Here is an 11,010-nt window from a genome sequence, read left to right on the forward strand (position 1 = left end):
AATATACAAAAGTGTCTGGTGACAAATGTAAAAAAGGTTCAAGGGATGTATATATATATATATATATATATATATATATATATATATATATATATATATATATATGCTCCTTATTAAGCTAATTACATGCAACTTTTACTAATTTTGCAGCATAGAGGTTCTCAGACATGCACTTGAGTGATCTCAAGTAAACTGATAATAGCTTATTAATGGATATAATAACAACAGAATGTACCATCTAATACAAACTAAACTGTGTTTTACTATCGTTTGTTTGGCTTTTACGCTATTATTTATCTTTTGTGTATATTTTCCCTCACCAAAAAGGGATTACTCTGGTGTTCTGAATGATTTGCGACAAATAACGCCACCTAGCGTTTGGTTAAAGCTATGCCTGCAAGTCAGTATTTTAAGAATTGTGAGTAGTACTTGAGAATTGTGGGTAAAGTAGGCAAATAAATGGATGGATTTCAGTTACAAAACAGAGAAAGAGTGATATAAAATAAAATGCCTTTCATTTATGGACGATTATGTTTTCGATTAATTCTAAACTCAGGAGAATATACAAAGCTTTTTGTTTGTCTTGTGACGCGAAGTTCGGGGAGAGGAAGCAAAGTCCCATCATGTATTTCGTCAAAATATATATATATATTTTAAAAAAACAAATAAACTTGGATTATGACAATTTAGAAACAACTATTGTAGAGAATTGTTGCATTTCTACAAATTATTTACTTTGCTTTGTGTGGGGCTTGTTTTTATCACATGTGAGACACTCAGACTTGTGTAGCCGTAAATATAAAACCCTACTTCGCAGCTTTCTAGTCATACATGCGTTTATTTTCAAGTCGTATAATTTGTCCACCTTTTCTGAGAGATTATCTTGGAGAGTAACAGTAAGAATTATTCAGTTAATGATTCAATTTCATACCCTGTCAAAGGGTGGCTTTGAGATACGATCCATTCTGGCTTTGAAACTGTTTCATTATTTAATGTATTTAATATTTAGCCCATCCATATTAAAGCTTTTTACACTTTGACAACTATTGCTGACATTCATCTGGTAATTTCACGTCTGATAAAAGGGCAAAATTGCTTGAATAATCCTTATATTGCTTTGAGCATAATTCAGTATTGATAGAGCTGAAATATTTCAAATAAGTACATAGGTTTCGTATGGTAAATGTTATTTCAAGAGTCAGTTTTCTTATAACAAAGGAAGAAAGCCCCGTTTTCACAGGGCATCAAAAAATTGATTTTTTGTTTCACTTTCTGAAGTTGTATTATCAAATGATTTGACGTTATACAATACAAAAATCGCTTTTGTAGTCCCTTCGTTACTTTAGCGTGTATTACGACTAAGTAATTAATGGAACGGTATGATCTAGTTTCAATATTGTTAATAATATTTCATTTTGGTTTCTTTGAACAGTGAAAGGAAGCCCCGTTTTCACAGGGCATCAAAAAATTGAGACAAACTCTTATTGTTCCTCTCCACGGAAATCTTTAGTAAAAGGCGAAAGATTTATACGATCTGAAGAGAAACAAGAGTGTATGACTTGTATATATGAAGCGGATCCATATATTCACCGTTACTCCAGTCTGACTGACGGTCTCAAATGGAATTAAATCAAAACACGCGGAATGCAAATTAAATAACCCATAAAACATGCGACAACTTTTTCATATAGGTTTCTTCTAGTTTAGCATCAAAATAATCAATGTTTATTGGATCAGGTCACATTTTTTTAAAGGTTTTGGCGCAATGCATGACGGGATTTTGCTGTCTCCCCCCCGTCCCTCGCGTCTTTTGTGACGCGAGTTGTGGGGGTTTATTCACCTGGGTCTAGAATTGAGAAAAATATAGTTTCCTATAATTGAAAGCGGTGATTTTTAATGGTTTTCTCTCCGTTTTGTTACTGAAATTCCTGCTTCTCCGTGAGTTTTTCAAACACGCGTCCCCATAAACATGACGGTGAGGGCGGGGATAATCCACAGTGACGTCATCTAAACGCGAAATCGATCTATCTACCATAAATAAGACAAGATGTACTCTTTTTGATCCCAAAATTGGGGAATTATTGAGCAGTAGCAGCATAACATATAGTAAAACAAGCTAAACAGAAGACCTAAAAATATGAAGTGGAAGTATCATCTAAAAAGGTCTAGACATTCTTACATCCTATAATTAGATCCTACATTGGTGGTAATTGTGCAAGAGAAATTAAATGTCATACAAACGAATCAGTGGCAGTAATAATTATAATTGAGATATTGTGGGTTATTTAATTTGCTTCCCGCGTGTTTTGTGTACACGTGTTTATGTTCAAATCGTATAAATCTTCCACCTTTTCTTAGAGATTACCTTGGAGAGTAACAGTAAAAAATATTAAATTTCATACCCTGTCATAGCGTGGCTTCGAGATACGATACATATCTGGATTTGAAACAGTTTCATCATTTTATGTATTTAATATTTAGCCAATTCATAATAAAGCTTTTTACACTTTGACAACTATTGCTGACTTTCAACTGATAAATGCATAAATTGGTATATTTTACGTCTGATAATAAAGCAATATTGCTTAATTAACCTATATATTGCCATACGCGTGGAAAATCAGTATCAACAAAGATAAAGCATGTTTTATGCGAAACATAGAAGTCAAATAAGATTTGTACTAACTCGGATATTGATTTTCTTATGACAGTGAAAGGAAGCCCCGTTTTCTCAGGGCATCAAAAAAATGAGACAAACTCTTGTTGTTCCTCTCCACGGAAATCTTTAGTAAAAGGCGAAAGATTTATACGATCTAAAGAGATGCTCGTGTAGGGCTTCTGCCTGATTGAGAGTGTTAGTGAAATTGTATGGTATGTAGATTTATGGAAAAACATCAAATTTAAAACTGATAACCTGAGTCTTTTTTTGTTTTACTTTTTAAAGTTGTATTATCAAATGATTTGACGTCATACAATACAAAAAAAATCACTTTTGTATTCCCTTCGATTCTCAAGTGTGTATTACAACTAGGTATAATAAGTGAACGCTCACAACTAATTTTTGAAGCAAACTTAGGTTTATTGAGAATGTTTTATGATTTTTTTTGTACAGTGTAAGGAAGCCCCGTTTTCACAGGGCATCAAAAAATTAAGTCAAACTCTTATTGTTCCTCTCCACGGAAATCTTTAGTAAAAGGCGAAAGATTTATACGATCTGAAGAGAAACAAGAGTGTATGCCTTCTATGTATGAAGCGGACCCATATATTCACAGTTACTTCAGTCTGACTGACGGTCTCAGAAAAAAGTAAATCAAAACACGCGGAAAGCAAATTAAATAACCAACAATATCTCAATAATTACTGCCACTGGACTGATTCGTTTGCATGTTGGAGCATTTGCACATGACTTTTAATTTCTGTCGCACAATTACCACTAATATAGGATCTAATTATGATGTAGGAATGTATAGACCTTTTTAGATGATACTTCCACTTCATATTTTTAGGTCTTCTGTTTAGCTTGTTTTACTATATGTTATGCTGCTACTGCTCAAGAATTCCCCAATTTTGGGATCAAAAAAGGTACATCTTGTCTTATTTATGGTAGATAGATCGATTTCGCGTTTAGATGACGTCACTGTGGATTATCCCCGCCCTCACCGTCATGTTTATGGGGACGCGTGTTTGAAAAACTCACGGAGAAGCAGGAATATTAATAACAAAACGGAGAGAAACCCATTATTAAAAACCACCGCTTTCAATTATAGGAAATTATATTTTCCTCAATTTTAGACCCAGGTGAATGAACCCCCTCAACTCGCGTCACAAAAGACGCGAGGGACGGGGTGGAGACAGCAAAATCCCGTCATGCATTGCGCCAAAACCTTTGAAAAATGTGATCTGATCCAATAAACATGGATTATTTTGATGCTAAACTAGATGAAACCTATATGAAAGAGTTGTCGCATGTTCTATGGGTTAATTTATTTGCTTTCTGTGTGTTTTGATTTAATTCTATTTGAGACCGTCAGTCAGACTGAAGTAACTGTGAATATATGGGTCCGCTTCATATAAAGAAGGCATACACTCTTGTTTCTCTTCAGATCGTATAAATCTTTCGCCTTTTACTAAAGATTTCCGTGGAGAGGAACAATAAGAGTTTGTCTCAATTTTTGATGCCCTGTGAAAACGGGGCCACCTAACACTGTCCAATAAAAATCACGAAACATTCTCATTAAATCTTAGGATTGCTTCAGAAATTAGAGGTGAACATCCACTTATAATGCCTTGTTGTAATACATACTTGATCGAAGGGAATACAAAAGTGATTTTTTTTTGTATTGTATAACGTCTAATCATTTGATAATACAACTTTAAAAAGAAAAACAAAAAAAGACTCAGGTTACCAGTTTTAAATTTGATTTTTTTCCATAAATCTACATACCATACAATTTCACTAACACTCTCAATCAGGCAGAAGCCTTACATGAGCATAGAGCCACAGTGGACAGTCATCTGCATTGTCGATGGTTTTACAGCAATTCCTCACACCGAGCATGCATGTAGTGACAGTGGAGAGGAAAACTCCCCTCTTACAGATCCAGGCTCAGTGTGAACGGCCATCTGCCACTACTGACTGGGGGTTTGAGAAGACACACCCTGAAAAAACGACACAGAAGCACTGATCTACAAATACTTTCTACGTTAAAGAGGGTAATGGCAAACAATCTGACCCCCATTTCTTCATTTCAGGAAGAAATGTTAGTTATTTAATCAAAACTGTTTACATATTTGTTAAATAGTTGCTGTGCTTTGGTTTCACCTATACTGGGACTACATATCCTGGTATTTTTCCAGCCAGAAGTTTACATACACTGATCGTGGATATGAATTTTGGAAGAAAAAAATAAATAAAACAAGAATTTGGTGAAAAGCCATGCATTTATTGTTGGGTTTTTGCCACTCTAGACAGGGTCAAAACTTATACAGGCTAAACGTCTCCATATGTTTGCCTAAATATTTTAACCAATGGTGCTGGGTGCTGAGTGAATGACTTTTAACCTGCCAAGGCTGAGGCCTATCCATTTGTTGTAAGTAACCGTGATTGAGTGGAGCTGACAGTTTCTCCTTGCCAGCATAAAAATAGCTTGTTTGACACCACTGATTGAATTGAACACTTATCACAACGATGGGAGAGTTCAAAGAACCCAATGAAGACCCAGGAAGAGAATTTAAGATTTACAAAAGCTGTGACACTCTCTTGAAGCCATTACTAAACTGCAGTTTCCATGATTGCACAACTGTGTAAGTCCAAGTTAATTCACTGTCACTTTGCCAAGTTCTGGAAGGTGGCCCAAATGGTTAGCCTAAAATTAAGGAAACTGGCTATGTTGTTCAGGGTCAACCCGGAAACCACTAAGGCTCAAGATTATCATAGAGTGGAAGATGATGAAACACAAGTGCCACCGTTCACAATGAGGTGGGTTTAACTTTAACTGGGAGGATGAGAACCAAGAAGCCAAGGAGCCTTTGCTCTTTCAGGAGTGAATGCTGCAAGTCAACACTATGAAATCTCCTGACTTTCCTTAGATCAAAAACTTTTTTACCAGTCTCTCTGTATTATTTGATTGAATTGACGTTATAAAGTGCCTGCAGATGACATATGTTGTGCATTGGAATTACATAAATAAATAGAAAAAATTATGGTAGATTATCTTTGCTTTTATTTAGGTACAATTATATTTCAGTGCCTTCCGTCGCATTTATTATCCTTCACCATCAACACATGTACAGCACGTGAGTTATTTCCCATTAAAAAAAAGCATGCTGAGGGTCCAGGTCTCTTGACACATGCAGTAACCCCATTAAGTGTAATTCCGGGCCTTTCCTCCTGTGGTTTGCCCAAATCACGTGATGTTGGAGCTGGTAGGAAGGTGGAGGAAGGAAAGAGGGGGCGGCTCATATGGTTAATATTGAAGAGGAACCGCATCAGGTCATCCCAAGAGTGGCTAAATCAAACAGGAAGCTCTGACATTAGGCTTCAAAATAAAGCTCAGGAATAACTGGGGAGGATTTTTGACGCGTTTGTAGGTCTGAGAAACTGCAATCATTACTTTGCTTGTGCAGAGCCTTGCAAAAATATCCATACATTTTCAGCTTTTTTCACATTTTGTCAAGTAAAAAAAAAAAAAAAAAAAAAGGTTAAGGTAAAGATGAACGCAAATGAGAGTATGTTTGTGAGGTGAAAGAAAAGGATACGTGGTTTGGATTTTTCTTTTCTTTTTACCATAAATAAAATTCTTTAAAAAATGCAGCATGCATTTGCAATATATAATACTTTGTAGAACCACCTTTTGCTGTAATTGCCACTGCAAATCTTTTGGGGGGGATGTTTCCAACAGCTTTGTTCGTTATAGAGACTAAACTTTTTTTTCCCCCCAATCCTCCTTCTAAAACGTTTCAAGCTAGCTAGATTGTTTGGCGAACGACTGTGAAGACCTGTTTTTTTATGTTTTGGCACATATTCCCAATTGAATTTAGACTTTCACTAGGCCATTCTAACACATTGTATGCTTTGATCTAAACTATACCATTGTAGCTCTGGCTGGATGTTTAGGGTTATTGTCCTGCTGGTACAATTTTCTGTTAAGCTCATAGGATGATGCTGCCACCACCATGTTTTAAAGTGGGATGGTGCGTATATGATGCAGTGTTAGTTTTCCGTCCCAACAACATTTTCAGTGTTAGTCTGATCTGGCCAAAACACATTTGAGACACAAGTATTGCTGTGTCATCTATATGGCTTGTGTCACACTTTAAATGGGACTTAAGGGACTTTATTTCTACAGTGGTTTTCCTATTGCCCTTCTTTCATAAAAGCCAGATTTGTAGTATGCATGGGTAATATTTGTCCTGTCAACAAATTCTTTCACTTGAGCTACGGATCGCTGCAGCGTCTCCAGAGTTAACAAGGGGAAAGGCTGTTTCTCTGATTGATATCCTGTCAGTTTAGGCTGACGACCATGTCCTGGTAGGGTGTGCCCCTCTCTTTCAGTTTTCAATTGAACAATAAGCCTTGTGCTTGACTAGAATTGACTAATTAAGCAATTTCTGAAGCTAACTGGTTCCACTGGCTTTTTATTTGGGAGTATCAGGGCCTGAATACAAATGCAGTCCACACTTTTCAGATTTGCATTTGAAAACCGCTTTTTAAACCACAGTTCCTTTTCTGTCCACATCAAAATTATGCACTACTTTGTACAAGTCAATGTCATAAAATAACAATGAAATACACTGACGTTTGTGATCATAATTTGACAAAAATCCATTGTACCATTGCATCTATTTATATATTGTTCATATTTGAGCAGAATGTCTTGCTTATTCAAAATTGCCTTTGCCTCTTATACCTTTCACTAGGTAAATTCTTTTTGAGACAATCGGAAAAAAATAAAAAACCCAGAGATAATTTTTCAGGGTTATTGCTTTTGGAAATAACACTGTAAAAGATGTGAGATAGCAGGGTAAGCTTATTCCTCATTTCAGTTGGACCAGCTGCACATAAGTGCACGTGGCCTTAGTAATACTAGACCTATGATACCTTCCATCTTTACTCAGAAGTCAGAATATCAAAGTTTCAAGCTGAATGGATGAACTGAAATGACTCCACCAAGTCAAATGTCTGATTTTTACAGATAGAGGAGAGGAGTCCGCTGAGGTAATTTAAACGTCTGATCCAGATGTCTCTAAGGGGCCTTTATTTGGAGGTTTCCCAGGCATATCCTACAGCGAGGGGATCCCAGGGCAGACCCAGAACTACCTAAAGGAACTCTACAACCCTTTTGGTCTGGGAACACCACAGAATCAGTTGGAGAGAGACATCTCCTTCCAGACATGTGTCCAGCACAAGATCTAAAATAAGCGGAAGAGGAGGATTGATGGATGGGTGGATTATTAAATGATAGAACACATACTTTACAACACAGTTTTTGTTTACCCTTTGCAGCCAAAAACCAGCAAAATAACACCAGTAGGATAAACCTAGCTGACTGATTAAACAAGGAGCTTTTTAATAAATTTTTTTAATTTAGTTTGATTTCTGATGACATTATTGGAAGAAAATATCACCAATTACAACAAGCACTGACTCTGGTTGCTTTTGCTTCATTTTACGAGATTAGGCTAATTTCTTTAGATAAAAGATAGCTGACTGGACAAACAGAACATAAACCAAAAGTTGTTGTTCAGCCTCTGGCTTTTTTCCTTTCATAGTACCCTAATTCTTCTATAAAATCTGGATTACCCAGATGGTACCATAAAATAAACTACTTAAGGCAATGAAATTATATTGAGGACTAGTACAAAGGCAATGAGAGGACATTGTGAAACAAGACAGGGGCTTTTTTCCCCCAAGAACACAATAAACTATTTGTTATCCATTGAAATTACTTATTGGGTTAAAATATGTGGTTTAACTGTTCTTTCAATTTTACCCATAAATCAAAAGTTTGCTGTTGCAAATTGACAAATTAGAGATTAAATATTCTGAAATTAAATCTCAGCATAGAAAAGACAGAGCATTAAATCTCTGACCTTAAAATCCAATATGGCTGCTGTTTGTTTAAAACTCAATGAAAGTCGTGGTCATACACAGTGTTGTAGTCCTGCATTTCATTAAATATTTCACAGAAATACATAGTTCTGCATAGACTGTCTAAAAGAACACATGTCTTCTTTTAATGCTAAAATTCAAAGAAAAACTGCCTAGTGTTGCAGTGGGTACACCCTGAACAGTGGTCCTGTTCAGGGTGTACCCACCTTTCGCCTATTCACTGCTCGGGATAGAGATAAGAAATTATGATACAAATGAAGAGTTTTTATGCAACCAAACACTTTATGGATCAGCACGGTTGCCAGTGACAGTGTTGCCGGTGAAGCATGTGACCATTTAAAGTTTACTCGTGTAACAGATTTGTCAGTGGTCTAAATAAAGGAAAATCCTGCTGTTTTTGCCAGCAAGGTAAGAATACTTCCATTTTACTATTGACAGGACTTCTGACAAGCAGCATCTATTTCAAAACGCCTCACCTTTATACTCCATCAAAGTAAGCCTACATTTAATATTTACCCAGCATGGCTACTATACAAAATTAACAGACATTGTTAAGATTTTCTGTTCTTTTTTTTTGGCCAGTTATTGAGAATGAATAAAGACGTTATTCTCAGACTGCTTAGATTTAGAGAATAGATTCCTAATTAATGTTCATTAAGTTATTATTAGATCTAGATCTAGCCCAAACACTGGCCTGATTATGTCCAAAAAACATTAATTCGCTCTTCCAGGAAATATGACAGTATGTAAGACACTAATCTGATATGAAATAATTTGTGCAGGTGGGGACATGGTGAAGTGTTGAGTTACGTTAATTTTGCCATGTTATCTTATGACAACCAGGCCATCTTTATCTTGATAATTCTTATATTTACTTATTCTGATTTTTCATTGGGACTGGTAATGTTTAAACATTTCCTCTGATCTTTGTCTCTCTTGAGTGCCACAGTTCAAAACAGCCCAGAAATGTAATTTTGTTTAAAATAGTAAAAATAAAAAATACAGCAATGTCAGGTTATCCTTCCTTTCTGTATATCCTCATGAGCGGAGGATGTGAAGTTAGCTGACACACCATTGCATACATTTCATAGGGACTGTGATTGGCTACAGAGGTGTCCAAAGTGCGGCCCATGGGCCATTTGTAGTCTTGGAATAATTTACCATGGCCCCGGACTGAAGTTGAAGAATGGTACAAATTCGGCAATACAGCAAATGTAGCCGATGCCGATGGAGATCCTTTGTTACTTTTAAAATTAGATTTTCGATCAAAACATTAAATATTCTGAAATGTTAATTATAATGCAAAGTGTTTTTATATAATTACCCATGGTTTTTCACCTCCATTTTGACATCATAGTAAGCAGGGTGACTTTTTACTCAAAAACAGACTTGAGCCATTCATTTACCTTGGCTAAATACAGCTAGAGATTTTGAAGAAAGCTCTCATTTTGTAACATGGTCAGCCAGATTGATCATGTGTAACACTGTATGTGCTGCACATGATCAATCTGGGACTGCTTCTATTGAATCTGTTTGGGGAAATGAGCAAAACTCTCCAAGCTGATTGGACGAAGTGACACCTAGTGCCCGCATACCAAAAGTTAGTTATAGCCAATCATGGGATAAAATTAAAACGTAAGCAGCAGCTGCTATGAGGAAGCACAAGAAGGTATTATGGATTCTTACTAAACAGATGTGATAGCAGCGGCTACATGTGTGTCCTCCTGCGCTGCCGTGTTTATGTTGGTTCGACTGTGAGCTCAACCGCTCTTGCTTTGGACGCAGCAATATGCCCCGCCTTTAACCAAAATACTGCAACGTGATTGGCCCGAACCGTTTTTGGTTCGGAGACAAACGATTGAAAAGGGAGCAGTACAAGATGGATTCTTCGCACCTACAATAATTCGTTCTTTTCTTCTTTGTCTGAATAAAACATTACACGTTTAATTAATTGATGGGGAGGTAAAATGAAAATAATTCTTCATAAATTATTTTGCGAATTGAAAAAAGCAAATATGGCCACTGAGTTTTCACCACTCAGCTATATAATACACTGGAGTGCTAATCGCCGTCTGTTTGAACGAGTCGCTTTGAAGCCACCAGCCGCCATATTGGTACTCCCTATTTCTCATGTTCGGGGGGGGGGGGGGGGGGGGGGGGGCTTAAGACTTTTAAAATGTCAAATGCCATATACTTTTATGTTATGTTCTAAAAATATCAAGTACTGAGAAAGTCATGTGCTGAAATATTTTGCATTTTATTCATTTAAATATATGTTTATAACATTTATAAATATATAAATAACAATATACATAAACATATATTTACATATGTGTATACATACATATATATATATATACATATATACATATACACATACTTATATATACATATATATA

At 36.1% G+C, this 11,010-nt stretch overlaps 4 non-coding genes across 4 annotated transcripts; 1 reads left to right on the forward strand and 3 right to left on the reverse strand.

The window, feature by feature from the left end:
- Positions 1 to 1,440: 1,440 nt before the first annotated feature.
- Positions 1,441 to 1,554, reverse strand: LOC118564433. Its single transcript, XR_004931846.1, has one exon. It is a non-coding gene; the product is annotated as a U5 spliceosomal RNA (small nuclear RNA).
- Positions 1,555 to 2,719: 1,165 nt separating this feature from the next.
- On the reverse strand, positions 2,720 to 2,833 carry LOC118564432. The gene has a single exon (XR_004931845.1). It is a non-coding gene; the product is annotated as a U5 spliceosomal RNA (small nuclear RNA).
- Positions 2,834 to 3,120: 287 nt separating this feature from the next.
- Positions 3,121 to 3,234, reverse strand: LOC118564434. The gene has a single exon (XR_004931847.1). It is a non-coding gene; the product is annotated as a U5 spliceosomal RNA (small nuclear RNA).
- An 849-nt stretch (positions 3,235 to 4,083) lies between these two features.
- LOC118564431 lies at positions 4,084 to 4,195 on the forward strand. The gene has a single exon (XR_004931844.1). It is a non-coding gene; the product is annotated as a U5 spliceosomal RNA (small nuclear RNA).
- Positions 4,196 to 11,010: the final 6,815 nt, after the last annotated feature.

The sequence above is a fragment of the Fundulus heteroclitus genome, chromosome 10 (assembly GCF_011125445.2).
Source record: "Fundulus heteroclitus isolate FHET01 chromosome 10, MU-UCD_Fhet_4.1, whole genome shotgun sequence".
NCBI lineage: Eukaryota > Metazoa > Chordata > Actinopteri > Cyprinodontiformes > Fundulidae > Fundulus > Fundulus heteroclitus.